At 48.9% G+C, this 24839-nt stretch overlaps 1 protein-coding gene across 2 annotated transcripts in view; it reads right to left on the bottom strand.

The window, feature by feature from the left end:
* The window catches only part of STS (steroid sulfatase), a 138989-nt gene that overhangs the window by 98969 nt on the left and 15181 nt on the right, over positions 1-24839 (bottom strand). The window lies entirely within an intron of this gene.

Genomic DNA, 24839 nt, shown 5'->3' with positions numbered 1-24839 from the left:
GCGACAGAACCAGCAGGCACAGTCGTCTCCTCTGACCGCTCGCCGTGACGTTCCCGGGCGAGACAAAGATCACACGGACGTGGCTTGGAACAACGGCACGACTCCCCCTCGGGAGGCAGCTGGGATCCGAAGCATCATTGTCCTTTCTCTTGTCTCCCCCCTTTATTTACAGAAAATAGATTTCAAGGCATCCGCATGGAAACGCTTTGACCCGTATCGGGTGCTTTATGCTCAGGACCCCTGGTGACTGAGGAAGACGAAGAAACAGGTCGAAACATGAAGGAGGAAGTCACCATGCCTACCTCCGCCGTACGACGGCGGGAACCGTACCCGTGGGAGGAAATCAGCACGGGAAAACCTAAAGGCCCACGCTCAAAGGACGTGTTTCAAAACAGGAGAGGCGCTGTTCTCACCCCTGGAGATTCCTCCCAATAGGGGTGACCAGGCAATGTCTAGAGACATTTTTAGTTCTCATGGCTGCAGGCGTACTGGCTTCTAGTGAACAGAGACAAAAGATGCTCTAAAATATCATATACAGCCCAAGACAGCCCCCCAGTACAGAGAACCACCCGCCCGGCCGACACGGGACAGCCCCCCAGCACAGACAACCATCTGTGTGGCTTTCCACCAGAAAGGCATTGGTGTCACATGTCATCAGTACCACGGCGTACAAGCTATGCCCTAGAGTACAGGTCCAATAACCCCTAAGGTGGATGTGACCACAGAGGTGGGGCAAGAAGCAGGAAGGGTAGCGAGGGGTCGTGATCGGTTTGTTCCAACCATCACGCACAGCAGCAGGGCGCACAGCAGTGATGGCTCCACTATTATTACGGTGAGTGACGTGAAAATAAGCCTCTTCAGGCACGATTTCCAGGCCAAGTTACAGTCACAGAACAAGGACACTGGAGACCAACAGGTTGCGTCTGCTTGATTATCAGGAACCCATACACCGATGAGTGGGTGAACTCACAAATCGCAAGCATGCTTCGGGACCCCGTCCTGTCTCTGTGTATCCGCGATTATCATGACTGTCGCTTACTTCCTCGTCTGTCTGTCACGCTCCTGCCCCTCTCTGATCATCTGCAAACCCCAACAGGGACTAAGCACAGAGTCCGCAGCCACACCCCTGGTCCTTGAGCTGGACATGAGAAAAGCCCTGGAAATCAGAAAATGTTTGTAACCTCTCGTTGTACTTGGCAGCAAAACCCAACTTAAAGCGCGTGGTCGTAGCAGATGGTGAACGTGCCAGCCTCAGCGAGCAGCTGGTACCGCGCTGCTTTGTCGCGACATCCGACATTTTCCTGTACTGGGAAAACGTCAAAAGGAGTTCAAGACACCCCGTGAGTGGCGCTAAGAGGAAGGAGAGGAATCACCTGTCCCTGGCAGTAGCCGAGAAGTGTGGCCATCCGGGAAGTCGGCTTGGGCTGTGCCTCGGACGGAGGTCGTATAAGACGACGGTAAAGAGACGGAAAGGCAGGTTGTTGAATCTGGGTGACTGGTTTGCAGCAGGATGACCAACCCTTCCAGTCTGTCCAGGACGGAGGGATCCCAGTGTTCAAACTGAGACAGCCCCGGGTAAATGTAGGTGAGCTGACTGCCCCACTTATGTGCAAAGGTTGGCAGAATAGAGACGGGACCGCTGCAAGCCAAGTGTGAATGCTCAGGAAACAGATCGAAGGAGCTCAAGAAGCTCATGGAAACCCACGGTGAAAACCATATTCTGAATAGGAAGGAGCAGAAGACGGCATTGAGGAATCTGGGAGGAGACCCTTAGTGGATGTCACAGGACGTGTCCTGAGGTCAAGTGAGGACAGAGGTCACCTTCCCTGCCAGCTGCTGCTTGTGTCAGTAACCAACAGCTCTCAGCTAAGTGTGTCTTTGGAAGCTGCTCTCAGCCAGAGAGGACTGCCTTTCCCAAGGTGATGCCAACCCCCACCCTCCAGGTAACCATGGCTGGGTCCCCAAGGTGTACCCTCCTTGCTTCAAAGTAAGACAGCTCTGAGGGTCATACGACCTCCCGAGCTCCCTCCGACACAGCCTGACATCTTTGTTGCAAGGGCATGACCATCCAACTTCTCCCTCTGCCTCATCCCCCTTACAAGTGTGGATCCTAAGAACTCCCACCAGCACCACCAAAACCCCCTTGTCCCAGAATCTATTTCCTGGGACCAGACATAAGTCAGGAGCTGAAAATAGCTTTAATCTTGAATACATATACACGGTACACATGGGTGAAACAGCCCCTTCTCCCCACCGAGCTATAATCCTAGGCAAACCCTCCAAAAACAATGGAATGCGGGTCTTCAAGCCCACCTTCATGGCCCCCAGGTGTGTCAACGCCTCAGGCAAAGGCAAGACAGAGCAGTCATTGACTAGAAAAGCCCACAGTCAAAATGACTGTAGTGTGAACTCAATTTACTGATTCAACATCATTCAAAGAAAGGCTTCGCAGAAAATATTTTCCGAGTAATCCAAGAGCCAGCACATCAATAACAAATAAGCTGGGCTAGGAGTCAGCCATGAAATAGTAGAGATTCTCGTGGTCCCGCTCATATATTTTTTGTGAAATGTAGTGCTCTAGGTACTTACTTATTCTTTAATGTGAAATCTGTGATAAGGCCTTCAGACTGAGGAATTTTGCATTCTAGGAAGAGCCAATAAACATTTTCTTCAACTGGATGTTTGCTACACTAATAAGCACAAGGATAACAGCGGTATTAATGATCATGGTGTTCTGAGTCAGAGTGGGAAAAAAAATCCCATTAAATAAAATCTTTAAAAAAAAAAATCCCATAGAACACAGTTGGGCAACGTAGAATCTGTGGGCCAAACAGCCCACTGTCTATTTTTGTAGATAAGGTGTTACAGGAACACAGTCACATCTATGCCTTTATGAACCGCCCATGACTACGTCTCCACTGCTATCACATCCGACCCTCACAGCCAACAACATCGACCATGTGGCCCTATACGGAACAGGCTGCCAACCCCTGACCCAGATATGGTGAAAATGGGACCTGTTGATTGTTGGTCTCAGGAGCCAGAGATGATGGTGGTCGGAATGATGAAAGATGTCTTTTAGAGGCTTGCCTTTTCCACAAATGGTCATTTGTCTCTGGAGAACCCTGTCCCCAAGTCATGATGACATGGCCAACTACTACAGAATGACAGCCCTGTGGGACCCCTGAATTACCTGCTTCTCGAAAACCAATCAAGCATCCAGACATCGTAAACCTATATTACAGGGATACACCCCGGAATTGTATTTATCTCGACTTGGCTGCATCCGATGTTTTTCCTAGAAACACAAGTTTCGAGGGTATTGATGATCTATCAGCATACAATTTCATTTATTATTACTAGAGGACTATATAAATATACTTTCAGTGAACAATTACAGACAGCCCTTGTTGTCTTCAAACACCCCGCCCGGAGGGACAGCCATCCGTTCTTCTGCGGGAATATTCATGTGTTTGCTTACGGAGGGCTGCCCTCACTTGCCGCGGCGTTCTGTGAGACATGCCCAACGCATGCATCATCCTTCTAAAATAAGCATGACTCTGAATTCCCCACATACATCTGGCTCTAAGGCCTCCCGATAAGGGAACTGCAGAAGCACATCAATATTCAGCATCCGCTGGGAGCTTGTGTTACCCAGGACTGTGGGAAGGCTGGAAGTTTAATCAGAGCGAGTCATCAAGCTGTCGCTCTATACAGGAGGAACATCTGCACTTACACAACCAAGTCAGACAGATGCATTCCTAATTCACACAAGCCCCTCTCCTGCACAAGTGAATTTTTCAATGGCTGCGTACGATGAGAAAACACGGAAAGTTATGTTGTATTTCCCACTTTATGTAGCAGATACTGAGTCATGTTGCTGGAAGGCTGGGTTTATCTCATTTTTTTTTTTAAGAGTTTATTTATTTGAGAGAGACAGAGAGAGAGGGGAAGAGCACAGAGGGAGCATGAGAAGTAGAAGCAGACTCCCCCTGTGAGGAGAGAGCTCGATGTGGGGCTCAGTCCCAAGACCCCGACATCACGACCTGAGCCAAAGGCAGAAGCTTCCCGACTGAGCCACCGAGGCATCCGGGCTGGGTTGATTTCAGACTCATAATCCAAAATTCTAGGATTTTTAGTACTCGAGGTCAAATTATAAAGTAGCTTCTACACCCGAAATAGAGCTGAGTTTTACAGATTTATGACACAAAACAAATTCAGCTAAACATAATAATGGTGACCCAAGGGGCGCCTGGGTGGCTCAGTGGGTTGGGGCCTCTGCCTTCGGCTCGGGTCATGATCCCGGGGTCCTGGGATGGAAGCCCACATCGGGCTCTCTGCTCAGCGGGGAGCCTGCTTCCTCCTCTCTCTCTGCCTGCCTCTCTGCCTCCTTGTGATCTCTGTCTGTCAAATAAATAAATAAAATCTTAAAAATAAATAAATAAATGAATGAATAAATAAATAAATAAATAAAATAATGCTGACCCAATGGGGAAGAGAATTCTAACCATACAATTGTCTCTTGTGTCGTGGGGTTGGTTTCAAATTCGCCAGACATGGTGACTTGTGTTGCCTTAATTTTACTCAGGCCACCTTTCGGCATGCTCTGGATGGAACAGTTGTTACTGTCTTTAAAGTATTTAATTATAATCTTGATAGGGCCAGTTGGTGATTTGATATTTCCAAAAAAAAAAAAAAAAAAAAAAAAACCAGTACTGGAATCAGCGATTCTTATCCATGTGCTATATAAAGGAATATCTCCATTAGCAAAAGTCTACTAACTTTCGCAATTAGCATGTGCTGTAATCTGTTTTGTGTGCTGTAGGTAGTATTAGGAACTTCAGCTATGGAATGAAGCATGGCGAGGTACCAATCCCAGTCCTGTGACTTACTAACTGTGTAGTCATTCGGATGATCTTGGGTGAGTGACTTTGCACCTCTGAGTCTCAGCACTGGGTGGGAGTCACACTTCCTCTCCCTCAATTGAGTAAACCATGTTCCCGGTGGAAGCCACATCAGTGTATTTACAAGGTTCTGAAGGTTGTGCACAGCCGCAGAACGGGTTTCACAAAATGTCTGATGGATTTATGTCTTAAATTAGTTATACAATGAGGTCCGGAGATTCCTCCTGGGGAACTATGAATAGTCTTAGGGTAACCATACGTTTAACACAGATTTGGACATGAGGAGCTGTGAGACAGGATTTCTTTTAAATATCAACTTGTATAAAGACTATGAAAGGGAACCTGGGTGGCTCAGTGGGTTAAGCGGCTGCCTTCGGCTCAGGTCATGATCTCAGGGTCCTGGGATCGAGTCCCGCATCGGGCTCTCTGCTCGGCAGGGAGCCTGCTTCCTTCTCTCTCTCTCTGCCTGCCTCTCCGACTACTTGTGATTTCTCTCTGTCAAATAAATAAATAAAATCTTAAAAAAAAAAAAAAAAGACTATGAAAAAGACAACACATACACACAGTTGTCAGCAATCCCTGGTGTGCCTTGCCCTGGAGATGCAGAGCTCTAACCTCTGTCTCCATTGGCACGAGGACTTCCCTCTACCTGTCTGCACATCACTCCACCCCCCTACGTGTCTGTCCAGGAGTCTCATTATAAGGACACCAGCCCTGTTGGCTTGGAGCCCTTCTCACTGCACTATGACCTCATCTTAACTTTACTATTATCTCTTCCCATCTGCAATGACTCTATTTCCAAAGAATTTCATGTGCTGAGGTTCCAGGATTAATGTGGTTTGGAGGGATCACTCCTCAACCCATGAGAAGCAGCTTTCTTCTTTAGGAATGGAGGGGTGTCGGCAGTGGGCAAGGAGCACACATGTGGTCTGAAGGCAGGCCCCATACATGAGCAAATCTTCTCAGCGGACAACACAGGTCAAGTGCCCTGAAGTCTGGTGCTACTGCATCTCTGGAAAATGCCTGGTCTGACCTACTCATGGCAAACAGCTCAGCCCCCACAGGAGGGTGCACACAACACACGGAGGAGACAACCCTAAAGCACCAGGTTCCGGGGAACAGGGGACACTGCACCACAGGGCACTACAGGACCTCTTCTACATCAGGCCACTCTTTCCAAGGGCAGGAAAGAGAGCTGACTTTTCTAACACCCAGAAAAAGACAGAGAACTAGACAAACTGAGGAGACAGAGGAATATGTCCCCAATGAAGAAAGAGAACAAAAATCACAGGAAGAAAGCTAAAGAAAATGGAGATAAGCAATCTGCGTGCTAGAGAATTTCAAGTCATGGTCATATAGACACCCCCGGGGCTTGAGAAAAGAGTAGAGGATCTTGGTAGGACCCTCAACAATGAGACGGACAACAAAAAGAACCAATCAGAGATGAAGAACTCAAGAACTGAAATTAGAAATACCCTAGAGGAAATAAAGAGTGGACTAGAGGCAGCAAAAGAATGAATCAGTACGCTGCTTGCTGGAGTAATGGAAAGCAATCAAACTGAGCGAGTGGGAGAAAAATAATAATAAAAAATGAAAACAGACTAAGGGAACTCAGTGACTCGATCAGGTGTAATAACATTGGCATTATAGGGACCCCCAAAGGAGAAGACAGAGAGAAGGGGGCAGAGAACATATTTGAAGAAGCAATAGCTGTAAACTTTCAAATCGCTATAAATCCAGATCAGGAGGCACAGACATCACCCAACAAAATCAACCTAAGATGTCCACCCAAACATACACAGTAATTAAAATGGCAAAAGTCAGGATAAAGAGAGGATTCTAAAAGCAGCAAGAAGACAACAGATACCTACAAGGAGAACCCCATAAAGCTAGCAGTGGATTTCTCAGCAGAAACTCTGCAGGCCAGAAGAGAATGGCAGGATACATTCCAAGCACTGAAAATTAAAACAAAACAACAACAACAAAAAAGCCACAGCCATGGATACTCTATCCAGCAAGGCTGTCATTCAGAATAGGAAAGATAAAAGAGTTTCCCAGACAAACAAACGTTAAAGCAATGCATTGCCACGAAACAAGCCTTACGAGAAATGCTGAAGGGAACTCCTTGAGTGGAGAGGAAGGATTCTCAGGAGGAGAAGAAAAGTAAGAAGCTTTACAGAAGCTGTAAAATCCAGTATATCTATAAAACTCCGTCAAGGGATCCACAAAATAAAAGGATGTAAAGTATGAGACCTTATACCTAAAAGATGGGCGAGAGAAAAGAATGGGTATAAACTCAAGGGGCCATTGATGCCATGCAGACTGGTATATGCATAAGATGGCATCTGTACACCTAATGGTAACCACAAATCAAAAACCAGAAAAAGATGGGCAAAAAAATTAAATAAATAAAGAGCAAGGGACCTACTACGTACATCCCTCAAGAAAGCTAGCAAGCCCTGAGAGAAAACAAGAGAAGGAAGGAACAAAGAAGAACTAGGACACCTAGAACACAAGCAACAAGAGGGCAATTAGCACACACCGATTGTATACACCGATCAAGAATTACTTTGAATGTGAATGGGCTGAAAGCTCTGATCAAAAGGCCTAGGGGGGATGGGACGGATAAAAAAGCAAGACCCATCTGTACGCCGCCTACAAGAAACTCATTTCAGAGCTACAGATGCCTGCAGACTGAGCATGAAGGAACAGAAAAGCATTTATCACGCAAACGGCGGTGAAAACAGAGCTGGGGCAGCAGTCCATACATCAGACAAACGACAGTGTGAAACAGAGACTGCGTCAAGGGGCAAAGAGAGACCCTGTAGAAGTGTAAAGGGGAAAATCCAGAAAAAGGATATAATAATTCTAAATATTTATGCATCCAACATGGGAGAACCCAAATATATGAACGCAGCCAATAACAAATATAAAGGGAGTAAGTAATAATAATACAATAAGAAAACGGAACGTTGGGGCGCCTGGGGGTCTCCGTCGATTAAGCATCTGCCTTTGCTCAGGTCATGGTGCCAGGGTCCTGGGATGGAGTCTCGCATCCGGCTCCCTGCTTAGTGGGGAACCTGCTTTCTCCCTTTCCCTCTGCCTGCCGTTCCCCCTGCTTGTGTTCTCTCTCTGGCGCTCACTCTCTCTAACTCTCTCTCTCTCTCAAATAAACTATTTAAAAAAAGAATAGAGAACTTTAAGGCCCCACTTACATCAATGGATAGATCATCCAAATTGAAAATCAAGAAGGAAATGGTGGCTTTGAATGACACATTGAACCACACACATCTAACAGATACATTTAGAACATTTCATTCTAAAACAGCAGAATACACAATCTTTTCAAGAGCACACAGGACTTTCTCCAGAACAGACTGCTTATCAGGCCACAAGACAAGTCTCAACAGATTCATCAAAATAAAATGTGTGAAATCAAAATAAAATGCTTCTTCTCAGCAAAGGAAACCATCCACAAAATAAAAAGATGACCTCCTGAACGTGAGAGCATATTTACAAAGGACATATCCAATATTTTGGTCAGTGTCCAAAATATATAAAGAACCTATACAACTCAACACACAAATAAACAAATAACCCAACTTAAAAAAATGGGCGGAAGACATGAACAGACATTTCTCCAAAGGGATGGGCAGCAGACACATGGAAAGAGGCTCAAGGTCACTCATCATCAGGGAAATGCACATCGAAACCACAATGAGATTCCACCCCACGCCTGTCGGAATGGCTAAAATCAACAACACAAGCAACAAAAACTGCTGGCGAGGACGTGGGGAGAAAGGAACCCTCCTACACTGTTGCTGGGAACGCACATGGACACAGCCACCATGGAAAACAGTACGGAGGTTCCTCAAAGAATTAGAAGTGGAATTGCCGTGGGATCCAGTAATTCTACTACTGGGTGTTCACCCAAAGAACACCACAGCACTAACTTGGAAAGATACGTGCAACCCAATGTTTCCTGTAGCATTGCTTTTAACGGCCAAATCCTAGAAGTAACCCAACTACCCACTGGGAGATGAATGGATAAAGAAAGTGTGGTGCGTGTGTGTGTATGTGTGTGTGTGCACACGTGCATGTAAGCGTGTGGGCGTGCATACCTATGGTGGCCTAAGAAACAGACCGTGCACTCTACAGAGCACACCGATGGTCACCCGAGGGCAGGAGGTTGGGGGCATGGGGGAAACTGCTAAAGGGATGATGAGATGCCCTTGTTGGGATGAGCACTGAGTACTGTACAGAATCACTGACCCTCTGGACTGGGCACCTGAAACTAATAGGACACTGTAGCTTAACTGTATTGGAATAATGAAAAAAAGAAAGAAAGAAAAAAAAAACCTAAGAAAGATACATGGGTGTCCCTACTTCTCCCTCCTAGAGCCAAGGAGTTGGCAGATGGGTAGGGAAGCTGGCGTGGACGCGGCGCATACGTTTTTCTCGTGCCTATGGGCTGTCCCATGTTTCCTGCCGTTATTTCCAGTTTCTCAAACCAGCTCCCCCCAAGCCCACCCCAGCGAGCCCATATAGTCCACAGGCATCCATGTTCATTCAAACCACTTTCCTACCCAACAGTGCACCCATCCCTCCGAGTACACGTGGTGTTTATGGAAAGATGATCTCCCCTGCTGACCGGTAACAGGACCTGAGACGTCAAAGGTCAGAACTCACACCGGAATCCATTTCGGAGTCCAGTCAGGCGCACTGGCCCAAAAGCCACCCCAGATGCTTGGATGGAGTTAGGCCACGGTGAGGAAGAACCACCCCGTGGTGGGGCCAGGGAGAGGATGCCCGGTCCTGGGCACTGAGGGGCATATGATGAATACTGAGCAACACCTACTGTAGGCACAGGGGTGCTAGTTCACCTGGCTTCCTCACGATTAGCTCCAGAAGGTCTCTGGTGCCAACTATGGGACGCAGGGCTGAGTCCCTGCCTCCTGGAAGGCAGGGTCGGACAGTCATCGACTTTACGGCCAGAGAGAAAAAACCCAATATGGCACAGGATTCACAATGACTGAACCTAGGATCATCTGTACATCCTTCCTCTCCGTGAGAAAGGACAATTCGTAACTGAAAAGAAGGTCAGAACGCTCATTCTTTCCTGTGACACAGAAATGGCGGAAATGTTGTGACCTGCAAGTTGAGTAGATCCTTAAAAAACAGAATAACAAAATTAAATACGATTGTCTCTGAGGAGGCCATCTCTGTGGCATCAACCTCTAGGACAAACATCATCTCAGCCGTGACCGCCGAAACGCCATGATGTTGCTGTGAGGTCGTGATCTGCTGGGGGTCTGCTGACAGTGGTCAGCGGTGAGGCCGTGGCCCATGGGCCACCGGTTAGGGACCTGCATGGGAGCACACCAGTAGGTCTTTGCAGATCCCTGTCCTTTATCAGGCCGCATTGTTCAACTGCTGAGGCTGACCCCTCGGAGACAGTTGCCTTCCCAGATGGCTCCCTGAAACAGTGTCTGACACTCTTCACCATTACCCTTTCTTGGCCTGACCTCGTCCTATTTACGGGCATTTTCACGAGAACAGCGTCAACAAACAGGGTTCCGCTGTACCCCAGGGACCCAGCAGTTGGCCGACGGGTGTCCATAGTGTTAATATTCTATATCAAACACGACACTCTACAGAATTAATATGGGTAGGACTCTGAACACACAGATGGCTACACACCACGTTGGTGCCTTCTACCACGGAATGCAGTCCCTTTTTCTTGGGTAGACACGCTCGTCCTGCCGAGTCAAAGAGGAAGGGTTTCATGGGTGGACGTTAAACACCCTCTCTACAGGCACGGGGAAATCAGGACATTGACAGTCACGCCAGCCATGGAAAACACCAGCTTCGGGCTTTGCTCGCAGGTACTGGGCCGGTGAGTGGTGTCTGACTTACGAGGGCGGTTTATCAACTTCCGAGTGCAGGTTTTACAAAGTGATGTAGAGGCAGATTCATAATTACTCGCTTTCGGTGCAAAATTATCAATCGTGGGTGGCTGGGGGTGAATTTATAGCACACGCCAGCTCTCTCAGGTGAAGACTTTTATAAATGACCTAATACCTGAGGCGCACCCCCAGCCCTTAAAAGCGCAGCACCATTCATTCGATGAATGAACCGGCATTTACAACCTGATGCAAACTCAGGGCACTGAGTCTGGAGACCCACACAGGCTGGGTCCTGCTCAAGGTTGCAGGTAGAGCAGCTCAAAGCCCAGCAGGACCCCACACCTCGACTACCCACCCTTCCCCCCGCAGTGCCTTGGCCACTTATGACAGCAGAGAGTGACTCCTCTGCTACCTTATGCTCACCAAGAACAGATTTTATCCAGTAGAAGCACTGACGTCTCCTGCTTCCTCCCCCGCTGGGTTTAGAAACCAGAGACCCCAGGTTGGGATGTCCGTGCCATCCGTGGAGATCCGGCAAATAGGGAGGAAAGCAGAGGTCAATGGCTGGAAGGAGCGAACTCTTGAGAAGCTTTTCAGGAAAGGAAGAGAGAGGACCAAGGTTTGACAGAAAGGAATGTGATCAGAGGCAATAGCAGTGAGGGGAAAACCAACAGACTCAGATGCCCCAGCCAGGTGATGCCCTCGCCAGGTGGTGTCCCAACCAGGTGATGCCCCAGCTGCACCTGCCGGGGGCATGCAGATTAGGAAAAGTGGCCTTCGCTGAGGTCCTCATTGGGCTGAGGCCCTCACTGGGCCTCCAACAAAATATCTCTCCCTCCCCCAAAGTAAGCTCCATTAAAAATCATAAAACAAATACCCAAAGACAAGGTCACTGAACAGAGTTAGTTCTTTTTAGCACTGATGCTCTAGTAGCTAAAAAAAAAAAATTTTTTTTTATAATGTCCCACGATGACGAGCATTCTCATTTGAAAGGTTTTTGCATGGTTAGAGTGAATCCATTTACAGTAAACCTTTGTTTCTCTTTGCATCCATAGATGTCCCTGAATGGGCTCAAGAACCCTGACCCGAGGAAAATGTCTCTTTTGTCTAAGATCAATGCAGGAAGAGACGGCAGAAAAAGTGAACTTTCGCACTACCTGTCCGTGGACACACAGGTATTACTTACCCAATAATTTCCTTTTAGCAAGCAATGGCGGTAGCTTGTTCATGGACTCCTGGACGCATAAATAGTTAAGTGATAGACTCACAGAAAACTAATCAAGGTCTATTCTAATTTTTATTTATTTATGTGCGAGACAGTGCGTGTGCGTGCCCACCTGCTGGACGGCATGGGGAGAGAGAGAACCTCAGGCAGACTCCACACTGAGCACAGAGCCTGACACAGGGCTCGATCTCATGCCCCCGAGATCACGACCGGAGCCTCAATCAAGAGTCAGGCGTTTAACTGACTGAGCCACCCTGGTGCCCCAAGGTCTATTTTTACAACAACCTACATCAATGAAACCCAATGATGGCCACACCCTGATCCCTACAAATAGGTGAATGTCACCTTACATAGCAAGAGGGACTTGGCAAGCGTGATAAAGGTAAGGACCTTGAGATGGGGAGATGGTCTTGGATGATCTCAGTCCAATATCTTTCATAAAGACTGAAGTCTTTATGAAAAGGAGGTGGTTGGAGCAGACTCAGAGAAGGGGACATGAGAAGGGAAATAACAGGCTGCAGGAAACGAGGAAGGGGTTTCGAGCTACGAATGCAGGTGTCTCCTGGAAGCTGGGAAAGACCAGGAAACAGCATCTCCCCTGGAGAAGGAGCCAACACCTTGATTATAGGATTTCTGACCTAAACATGGCAAACGCCCAGGCCTCCCATAGGTCTGATGCAGTGGGAGTGCTGTTCTGTCCAAGGGCATGGAAATTCAATCAAGGTAGACCACAGAGAACCAAGGGAGTATTTTGATCAGTGCCTTTTGGGGTTTTGGTCTTCCTGACCTTCTACGGGGAAGGGAAGCCATTCATTTCATGATGGTCTCCGTCTTCCCTGACCTCACATGCATTGCCTTTCAAGGTCTGGGTTTGTGGCCATCGTGCATCCTGCTTTCTTTAACTCCTCGTGCTGGGCCCTTTGTGACTTTGTGATTTTAATGGCAGACAATGCTGTTTGAGTACTTCCTAACACTGGAGTCATTCTGTTTCAGAGTCCCCGGCCAGGAGAGAACATCTATATTTTTCTCTAAACGACTCTAAGCCCCAGGGCACAAGCCGAACAAAGTACGTTGGTCATTGACGATTACAGATTTTCAAAGAGAATGGTCACTTCTTGCCGAGGATACCATGGCTTTCGCTTCATCAACCGATTCCTCCTTGTTTATCACGGCCAATTTCAGTACAGTATTTCATCGGCAGCATGAAGTTTGCAGAAAGAAAAGAGTTTACCACATATTCAGCTTTTCGCTGGGCAGAACTCCCAGCGGATGTCCACTCGCTGAAGTCTCAGGTCACCAACAGATCAGGCTTCTCTGCCAATTTTGTGATGCTTCGGTAACAGCTCATTACTCACTGTCCAGATCAGGCCTGCTGGTCAACTGCCCCCAGTCACATCATCCTGGCTTTTTGCTCTTGAAAATCCCCCAGCACGTTCCCATGTCCAGACTGAAAGTCTTGGGTTTTATTCACAACGGTGCCATTGGCCTACACCCAGTGCCTTTCCCCCACCCTTATTATTAACTGTGCATTTTGAGAAAATCGTGCATCTGTTAAGACGACAATAGTCGGAGATGTACAAGTCACGGAGGTCTCATTGATGGGTGCCTTGGTTAGCTTGAGGGAAAATCAGTCTGAAGGGCTCGAGAGCAGGAAAGAACGCCAGACACATTTCCTTGGGAAATAACGAGAGAGAGAAGGAAAAACCAGGAACAGCAGCAGAAGAGGGGTTATGCGATTTCACGGAAAGGCTGACGAGGGCACACATTCCGAGCAGGGTCACAGAGACACGCAACACGCAGACCTTTCATTTCCTCATGCCTGAGCAACTGAGTTCTGGGTCTTTCTCCGACAATGATCATAGGTCCATGTCCTCGAGTGATGTTTCAACAGCCCAAGGGCAACATTCCTGAGCCGGGGGTTCAAAGAAATCGGAGGAAAGCTAGAGAAATGTGCCTCTGAGAACAGCTGCTCAGGCAGGGAATGGTAGTGGGGCTGGGGAAGTGGGCACGGAGCGTCTCTCTGGGGTGATGAGCATGTTCTTAAACTGACCTCAGGAGCTCACGTGACTTGGTGCCCTGATAAAGAACCACTGAATCGTACACGTGGGTGAATTAAAATGATATGGAAATGTGCCACCACCCCTGTAGGCACCCATTTCACCAACTAAAAGAAAAATAAGAAGACAGTGCATTTGTTAAAACAAATACATCTGTTGAGAGGAGCGGTCGTCCTCATGGGCCCCGTGAATGGCCCAGGAATTGGATGTTGTCCAATTCTTACTCTCTTTCTGCTACATGTGAATGTGCAGACAGGACTGCACATTGTCCCGATGTCTCTGGAGGTCTACAGTCCTGCATCTCACCTGCTTTAGGAGACCTGGTCTTGCAAGGATCTCACCTGCTTTAGGAGACCTAGTCTTGCAAGGATCTCACCTGCTTTAGGAGACCTAGTCTTGCAAGGAGAGAGAATCTGATGGATACTGTTGCCCCGATCGCTTTGCCTGCCTCTTACAATGGATGCTCCCACACACTCTGTCAAGTTTGGTCTTCACGGCGTGTGGGTGAAGGTGCAAAGGGTCTGCGCAGTGCACCTGCAAGTTGAGTGGGCAGCTTCCTAAGACACCAGCAGGAGAGGAAGCAGCTGAGAGATGCCACCATTTGGAAAGAGCTCCACCAGGGTCTCCTGCAGGCACCACAGCTGGGCCAGAGAACCAACATGGTGGCGAGAGGCCAAGGTCTGAGTAGAGAAGTCACCAAGGTGTGAGCAGAGAAACAGAAAAGCAAAGCGTGTGACACACAGAGTAGATGACAGTGATGAGGGAGCAGGAGGCTGGCTGAAGACAAAGCAAAAGCTGGCACCTTGCACCCCCTCTCCACCCGCTCCCCTAGGTAATGTGTGTGACATTCCTCAGGCACCCCTGACCGCCATAAGCAGAAAAACAAATAGTTAACTTGCAGAAATCACAATCCTATGAGACAGGAGCCTCCCTTGGTTTACAGATGTCCTAGAGATCTATAAACAAAGACGTTACCTTATCAATAGCACAAATTCCTGAGGCAAATAACTCAGTTCCTCAAACCCTAAGGTCACCCTCCCCTCCATAAACAAAACTGAAGGAGGCTAAGTAGAAAGAAATGTAAATATAGTTACATCTCTTCTGAACCTAAATCTCACTAACAAAGACGCTTGATAGCAGGAATGTGACATCCCACCAGGAACCTCTCAACTATCTTGATGTTAATGGAGGGGGGGCAAAAGACAACACTGATCAAGCCTCAAGGCCTCGGTATGGCCTCGGTATCCCGCACTATGTAGGCCCTCTTTAGCATCTGAAAACTCCGTGGAAACCTCCCTTCCCCTCACCTTCCCCCCACCGCAAGGTACATAACCTGCCATCCCTCAGAACCCGGGGCAGCAGCTCTTCCTGCCCACGGGTCCTGTCCCCGTGCTTTCATAAACCACCATTTTGCACCAAAGATGTCTCAAGAATTCTTTCCTGGTCATCAGCTCCGGACCTCAGCCCACCGAACCTCACCTAGGTTCTAGAACTTCCTCAACAGGATCCAGAAAGGAGGCAACGGTCTAGGCAAGTGGCTCAGGCCCACGTTCAGCAAAGTGTGCGGCTTCTGGGAGGCGTTCTAACTCTGAGCAGCCGTGGGCGGCCGGGCCATGGCTGCTCAAAGGGACTACAGACGTCTGGGGGCAGGCGGGTGCTGTTCTTTCCCCCTCTTCCAAAGACGGGCACCTGATGCTGTCACAGTTCGTGGAAAGCCCAAAGTCATGTTATTTTTATTTTTAATTATTTTTATGAACATAGAATGTATTATTAGCCCCAGGGGTACGGGTGTGTAAATCGTCAGACTTACACACTTCACAGCACTCACCGTAGCACACACCCTCCTCAATGTCCGTCCCCCAGCCACCCCAAAGTCACAGTTTTTAGGGAGACAGCCAAAGGAAGAACAACATCTCCCAGATGATAGCCTGGTCATGGTGGAAGTTCTTTAATCAACGCGTAGTTTTATTATCAAAAGGCTGTCAGGACTGTCCATTTTCTCCGGTCCAATTTACTGAAGTTCGATTCTTCCTCTATCACACGTGGGAAAGGGACCGAGAGCCCTCTTTCTAACCACGCTTCCTGGGACTGTGGCAATGACCCGTCAGCTGTGCTTCCAACCACCCTGAGAGAAATTCTGCTCCAGGATCTCTGTTCTTGTAACCCGCCGGGAAAAGGCAGGGGTAGGGGTTCCTGCCAGAAACGAGATGTGTTTCCCGTGCGAGATGATGATGTCTGTGAGCCCATGACAAAGCGTGTGCCGTAGGGAAAACCCTCTTGGGAGAGGACCCCTGCACGAGGACGCTCAGGCCTGTTTAAAAAAAAAGTGGGGGGATGATCCTAATTCTATGAAGATAGTAAATAAAGATTGGCCGCCCTGCAAGGTATTACTGAATGTTGGTAGAAAAATAGAAAAAGGCCACACAAAGTGATTCCAAGTATCCTTAACATTCAGCTATCACAGATCGAAACGATGTTTGCCTCCCCACCTTCGGTCAGCCCTTGAACCAAGTCGAAATAATTATACTCCACGTGTTATTTTATACACAGGGTTCGTTCGGTCTAAAAGATGCAAACATGAAATGCACGACTTCAACAAGTATCGCAGGACTAGCGTTTCCGTTGGAAAACCCTGCATGGCAGGTACGTCCGAGGGCAGCTGGGACCGTGGGGGCTTTCCATGCTTCTTTACAGAAAGCCCCAGGAGTCACCAGTATTGATCCCCGCAGTGGATCCCATCAGATCTGTAATTAGGTTCCCGTGGACATGCCGCATACCGCACCGTACCGTGAGCTGTTTCATGGCCTAATTACTGGCTGGGCAGTAGCCAGGAGCACTATTTGCTGAGGATAATTTGTAATTAGTCACTCAGCCACTTCTCGGCTATTATGTCTAATAAAATCCCTCATCTCCTCATTTGTTAGCGGGATGCAGCTGTATCAAAGGCGAGGAGACTGGCGTCAGAGTGCATGTCAGTGAGGACAGTGAGCCCAAACCTAACGGCCCCGAGGAACGGGGAGCTTGAATATTCTTACGGCGATGGTGCTCTGTCCTCAGAACCTCTGGCTCTGTCCCCAAAGGCAGGGGTGACACACTGCGGCGGGAGGGGTGTGACATCAAAAGAAAGGTGACCCAGCTTGGAGAACTGGCAGGTGGGCAGTGGGTCGCGGCTCACCCTGTTGGCTCCTGGTTCCACGGCTGATTCGACTTTCCTACTCACCATCATGGAAACGCAGCACCGTCCCTGAAGGCCAGCCCGCTGTGGGACTGAGCATGGCTCTCATGGATTTTTAAGCCTGGGAAGAGAGCTACCCGACGGTGGTCCCAACTGTGGCCGCAGTGGCATGGGTCTGGATGGCCCACCTGGACCCCCGGGCCTGCGTGGGGCTGCTGTGTCCCTTCATGAGCTAGGAAGCATGCAGTCAGTCCTGCCCATCAATGGCCATCTCCTGGGACTCCCCGTCCCATTCACGATGCCTTGGCCCCCGCCCTCTAATAAGCTGCAGGGCAAAGAGAAACAAGTCCTAGCAGTGCTCATAATAAATGCTGAGGGTTTGCCAGTGGCCCGTTCACAGCTGAATGCAAGCCTCCTCAACACAAGTTCAGACAGGAAACACTGTAATTCTGCCTCCTGGGGCTGCTCAGCACAACAGACCAGATTCTCTGGGAGGAGGACCTGGACACGGAACAGCTATGCAAAGCTGCGGTGGACACCGGCACGAGGATAGCTCAGAGTCACGCACACCCACCAGGGGACCCGCCGATTCTGCTTCCGAGTGGACACCTCTGGCCACTGAATGTGGGATCAGAAATGGGCAACTGTACACCCACGTGCAAACAGCACTATGCACAGCAGCCAAAAGCTACAAACCAACCTTCCGTGCACAGATCAATGCAGAGACTTAATACAATGTATCCATACAGGACTATGATTCAGCCATCAAGTGCAACAAAATATCGATACCTCTCCAGCACAGATGAACCTACAACGCCAGGTGCGTGCTCCCGCAGAAGCCAGTCCCCAAAGCCCACATAGCAGGAGGCTCGGTTTCTGCCGAATGTCCAGCATTTCCAAACGCTCAGAGACGGAAGCGGTATCTGTGGTCACCAAGGGCTGAGAGGAGCGGGGATGGGGTTTGGGGGAATGATTTATGAAGTATCAGAACTAGATAGAAAGCCGATGAATGCAGGAAATGTCCCTGAGTTCCACTCTTTACCATGGTTAATTGTACATTCTGTGAATTTCACCCCAATAAAAAAAGCCTTGAAGATGTACTGAAGCTGAAGCTTATTTAAAAGAAAAACCAGGGTGCCTGGGTGGCTCAGTGGGTTAAAGCCTCTGCCTTCGGCTCAGGTCATGATCCCAGGGTCCTGGGATCGAGCCCCACATCGGGCTCTCTGCTCAGCGATGAGCCTGCTTCCCTTCCTCTCTCTCTCTGCCTGCCTCTCTGCCTGCTTGTGATCTGGGCCAAATAAATTTTTTAAAAAAATTAAAAAGAAAAAAGAAAAACCATATCCACCCTGCCTGCCTTCTGCTATCAATTCTGATCGCGTGAATTTACATCCACAAATTGAGATGTGCACAAAGGCTGAACCCCTAGTGTGAGTGCGGGTAGGGTTCTAGGGTACAGCAGGTGGGGTTGGGAGACCCCCCTCCCCCTCCCTGGCTGAGCCTATATTCCAACGAACATACAGGGCAAGGACAGATGGATGACAAGGGGTGACACCGGGGTGGGGGGTGTTCACATAAGAATTCCTAATCAGTGAGAAAGCCTGTGCCCGTGCATGGCCCCATGAGATCGTGTGTAAGCTCCCAGGCTCACCGTGCCAGATGCTGGGGGGTCCCCTGCACTAAAGGACAGCCAGGGGGAGTCCACAGACACCTCATCGAGCCTGCCACCACAGAAGGGTGCTACCTGATCACTGCACCTTTTCAGATGGCCCACCGGCCCCCAGGCATGATCCTGAGCAGGATGGGGACAGCTCTGTGATGGGCAACAACAGATGCCGGCCTTACACCGTGAAATAGCCCACCATGCATCGGACCCTCCAACCTCCAACGAACATATGTTCATCCTCCAATGAACATAAATGATGTTAACATGAGCTAATGGCCACCAGTACTGACAACCTTGGCAGAGACGTCTCCAAATGTGTGCTGGTAACTAGCTCATTTGGTTCCCGGAGCACGTTTTTCCTCACGCTGTTTAGGCTTCCGGCTCCACACACCCCTCCCCTTCCCCACTGAGGATAGAATTCTAAGATAGCCTCTCCGCTTTCAGCCCCGGGTACCCACACTTTTGTGAGACTTTCTCCTCTTGAGAGACCCGTGATGTCCTCCGAACCAACAGGATATGACAAAAGCAAAGGACGTTGCCTGTGTGAAGGAGTTCTCTGACCGGCTGACTCTATGCTAGCCAAAAGGGACTTTATCGTGGGTGGAGCTGGCGTAATCAGACGAGTTGCTGGAAGCAGATTCCAAAAAAGAGACCTTTTCCAGCAGGCCTTGATGGAACACTCATGGTGTGAAATGCCTGCAGGGACCGACCGTCCCTGGGAACTAAGGGCTTCAGTCCTATAATCACAAGGAACTAGATGGGCCAACGCCCTGAGCAAGGGGCTTGGAGGAGGATCTCAAGGTCCAGCCAACACAATCCCAGGCAAAGCTTTGATGCAGCCTTGTAAGACCCCGAGCAGAGGACCCAGATAAACCGTGTCCACACACCTGACCTACAGCTGATACCGTGACACAATCAGGGAGCAGTATTGTGAGCCGTGACATTTGGGAGAATTTGCTGGGCAGCCATGGAAATTAACCATGACAGTAATTTGCGTCCAAAATATGTGCAAAATCGTGATAATACCACAGAATTTAACCAGGATGCAACACCAGCTGTGCTCAGATCCAGTAGTCAGCCGCCATCGGCAACCAGAAAGGACAGCTACGGCTCATGTCAATCAGCCTTACAAAAATCCAGCCCGAAATCCCGCAGCTTTTCCTCTGGTTCTGTGACCTTCCCACACACGCAACTAGAAAATCCCTTTCTATCTATAAAATAGCACAGAATTCTGCCATAAAGTGGAACGAAGTCCTGAGACCTGCTACCATATGGATGAACCCCAAAAATGAGATGTGGCAGGGGACAAGGCAGTGACAGAGTGTAGGACTTTGTTTACAGGGAATGTCCTTGATGAGCAAATACACAGTCATTTGCCATTACCAAGCCCTGTGGGCAGAAGGAATGGGGGCCTGGGGAATGACTTAGCAAGGTCTAGAAGTGGAATGAACTCAATGCCTCTGAGCTACGTCTTTACAATGGTTATTTGTATGCTATGTGAATTTCACCCACTTAAAAAAAGAGATACCAAAGCTGAAGCTTATGATGGGGGCGGCCATGAGTTCCTAACTTGCAACCTAAGACCTCCTGAGTCACGTACCCAACTCTAGACAGCTGCCATTATAACCTCCTCGATGACTGCACTTGTCCCTTGGACTACTTTGCAACCTGAAGGTGTCCAGCAGTCCACCGCACGGTGAGGACTGTCGTTGAGTCGTCCCCGTGACATGTGAATTACTTGATACGGCCCAGAATGTCCAGGAAGCAGAAGGCTTCTGACACCCCCTGGATGAGTCGTGCATGTCGCGTGTGACAATATAGTGGGGGCAGAAAGTCTCTTGACTGTGACGCATCTATAGAACATGGGGGACTCCTGGGTTCTCAGTGGGTGAAGCGTCTGCCTTCAGCTCAGGTCATGATCCCGGGCTCCAGGGATCAAGTCACACATCGGGCTCTCTGCTCAGCGGGGAGCCTCTTCTCCTTCTCCCTTGGCCTCTCCCTGCCGTCTTCTGCTCTCTCTCTCACGCTCACTCTCCTTCTCTTTCAAATAAATAAATGGGTCTGTTTTTCATACCTGTGAAAGAGGGTTCACCAGCCAGTACATTGTCTGACATGTCGAGAGACCCCCTCGCCCAATGGACAGAGTGCCATTGGCATCTCCAAGACAGAGTCCAAGGTTGCAGCTGAACACCCCACAACGTGCAAAACCCACCCATAACACAGAATCGCCCAACCCTGCATATGGACGGTGCCCAGCCTGAGAAAGCCTGATCTAGACGTCCACGGGCTCGCCAAACAGCACCGACTTCCTCACTAACTGAAAACGGACTTGGGATTTGTGCTGAACGCAATCAAACTTCTGGCCTTACAAAAGTCAAGACCCACTGTTCAGGGAGTATGCCAGCCTTGGGATCCCAGGCAGGGCCATCCGGACCCCGCTAGGTCTTTGCTCCTAGGTATGCGGCTTAGGGAGGAGGGTCAGAAGCTGCTTCTCATTGGGCATGCCGACCAAAAGACAAGGAAGGTTGGCCCCACTTTTCCGGCCGAATACAGGTTTCTGACTACTCCCACTTTACCACAAAACCTGCAGAGTTTACAAAAAACCATGAGTTTTGAAGTAGTAGACGTCACCCCTAAAGGGATGTTCTAAATGGGGGAAAAGAAAAGAAGAAACCACCAGGTACAACCATCCTCAGACGGTTCAAAGTCAGCGCAAGCTCAAAACGAACCGTTCCCTGCTTACAACGAGAAACCCAGCTCCACCGTCTCAAAACGCAACCTTTTGGGGTCAACTGGGTTTCAGAATTCAAAAAAAAAATTTTTTTTTGTTCTTTTAGAAGGTAATTAAAACAACGTTTTAAATCAATTTATGAAAAACATGCAGAGACTGTTGCAAAACTGAACTGTCCCCAGGAACGGTCTTTGACCCAGCACAGCTATTTTCTATACAACTGTACCCATCCTATTATACCTCTTTAGCATTCCAAGAAACAGATACTTATGTAACTTTGTGAGGTGGTGGATGTTAAGGAAACTTCCCGTGGTGATCACTTTGCAATATGTATCAAGTCCTCATGATATGTATCAAATCAAGTGTATATATATGTATACATATATACGTGTATACACATATATATACACACACGTATACATCTATATTAAATCACGTATATTTAAATATACATACATATTGCTAAACTGATGAGACATACATACAGATATACATATATTTTCTAAACCGACGAGACACTGGAGGTCAATTATAAGTCAGTAAAACTTTGACACATCTGTATAACTCTATTCCAGGTTTATTGACCGTCAGGTATCTATGCCGGCTTTGCTGACCTATAATTGATGAAATGACACGTTAAGTTTGAGGCACACAGCCTAGTGAGTGGCTGTTTGCATTCCGAGGGATGAATAAACAGTGCTCAGCTTCATGGCTTTCTATACCGCTGAGGCGGAACTGCCCAAAATAAGCCACCCCAAAATCATGTTGTCCAATCCTTTTCTTTCCTTTGTTCCTGTTGGTTATGCACAAAGAGCTGCAGATCTCTAATGCAGAAGGGAGCACTTGGAGAGGAGTCTTGGGGCACCTGGGGGGCTCAGTGGGTTACACGTAAGACTTTAGCTCAGGTCATGATCCCGGGGTCCTGGGATCCAGCCCCGCATCAGGCTCCCTGCTCAGCGTGGAGTCTCCTCCTCCCTCTGCCCCTCCCCCCAACTCATGCTGTGTCTCTCGCAAATAAATAAATAAAGCCTTTAAAAAAAAAAAAGAATTTTAAAAAAGGAAGTGTCAAGTCAAGACGCCAGACAGTGGGGAAGGCTGTCCATGATGAAAGGGATGTGGGCTCAGCCCCCTGACCTTGTGGAACCTTGTACTTCCCTTGCCACACAGGGGGCAACTGGGGACACAGGAAACCCGTGCCCAAGAGTGACCCAGGTCAGACCAGCTGGGACAACCTCCAGCACCACCAACGCGCTTCCTGGAAGCCCGGCAAACAGCTGAGAAGAGGTGACAAGGCTGAACTCCACGCCCCCAACTCCGCGGCCCTACACGCGGTGTGTGGGGGGTGGTTGGCTTCTCCTCTCCAGGCAACCCTTGGAATGTCTGCAGACAATTTCACAGGTGGCTGCAAGCTGGGACATCTACTGAGCAGTGTCCACATCCTACAAACCCATCTCAAGTCCCTACAGCAACAAAGCTTCCAGGGCTGGGGCAAATGAATCACTTGTCACCGAGGACATCCCAGTCCTGCGTCCATCTCCGGGCGAGGCCTCCCCCGGTCCCAGAACCGCTCCGAGGAACCCCCGACGCCGTCCGTCTCACCTCCGTGCTTCCCAAGTGGAAAGTCAAAGGCGCTACAGTGAATGTGCCCAGTGTGAGTCTCTGCCCTGAACCTCCTCCTCCTCGTCATCCTAAACACTTAATTATTATTGACATTGGCACCCGCACTATTTTCACGGAGTGTCTGCCTGCAGGGAAGACGGCTCTTGGGTTTCGTCACCGCAGAATCGTTCATTACCTGACTCCCAAGGGTGCCAGGTAAGGGCTTGTTGAGTCAGCGACCGAGTTTTACAGGGTTAATTTCCAAACAAGGCAGGAATTTTAATGAGAGGACAAGATACAAACAAAACAGTCGACCTGGAGAGTGGTCTGGAGAACACAGTCTTTGCATGTGCACCTGCAAACTTTGAATGTTTCCTTTAATCGTTCCCTTTAAGGAATGCCTGACATTCACTGCAAGGTTTTAAGGGCAAGAGGAAGGAGCCCTTGTATCTTCGTTTTGTTTTGTTTCCTGCATGCACGGAAAGCCCTTACATTTCTGGATGGCGACATCATCCACTGTTAGGTTATAATCTTGTTATAAATGAAAACGGGGCAGTTTCGCAGTTGGCCAGTATTAATGTCAGGGCAGACCCCAGTTCCTGGAGATGACCTGTCAGGTACTGTCTCATGTTGGCTGAGATGCAGGGCGCCTATCGTAAATGACCATAAAACAGAATCATGGCTCCGCTGCAGTTTCACCAATTTTTAGTGACACCATCCTCAAAGACAATTCTTTTTCTCACCCCTCCCACTCGGTCCTCAAGGGTCAGCTCAGAGGAGGGAATCCATGAACACGTGAAAGACGTCCCGGGCACAGTCGGCTGAACGTCCTACTCTTGATTCGGCTCAGGTGATGGGATGGAGTCTGGGGTCGGGCTCCGGGCTCACCGGGGGGTCGGCCGGAGACTCTTCCCTTCTGTTCCTCCCCACCGTCTCCCTCTCTCCCTCTCAAATAAATAAATCTTAAAGAAAAAATGTGGGTAACCAGATAAGAAGCAAGCACGCACTTGACATCTTAATTAACTAGGATCGTTCACTTGAAGGATAGGGAGATAGCACGATAGATAGCACAGAGGGTTCATCCGGGAGGGATTATTCACGTGCCTTGGCATCTCTCTTTGCAAAACCAACCAACCAACCACCCATTTGGCAGGCTCGGGATTGCTACATTATGTATGCCGCGCATGACAAAGGTCACAGTCTCCTGGATGCTTCTCTCCTGGAAGCGATACACATCTTCAGAACAAAGAGTGGTCCATTTCTGAGCCACAGAACAGTCCTTGCTGAACCCTGCCCCTTTGTGAAGACAGCCTCCACGGCCCAACCCCGTGTCCAACACTGCAGGGAGAAACCCCAGCGTGCTCTGCTGAGCCACAAATCCGCCAACTGAGATCACTCGAGTTCTGCATCAGGGGTTCCTGACAGATCTCGGACCTGTACACTTAAAGTGAAAAATACATATTTCCAAAAAATTTATTTTTTTCCAGGTTTTATTTATTCATTTGGTGGAGACAGAGCGAGCGAGTGCAGCAGAGGGAGAGGGAGAAGCAGACCCCCACACCCCCAACAGCTCGATCCC

Source organism: Mustela erminea, chromosome X (assembly GCF_009829155.1).
Source record: "Mustela erminea isolate mMusErm1 chromosome X, mMusErm1.Pri, whole genome shotgun sequence".
NCBI lineage: Eukaryota > Metazoa > Chordata > Mammalia > Carnivora > Mustelidae > Mustela > Mustela erminea.
The sequence above is the reverse complement of the archived record's forward strand: the minus strand, read 5'-3'. Positions and strand labels throughout refer to the sequence as shown.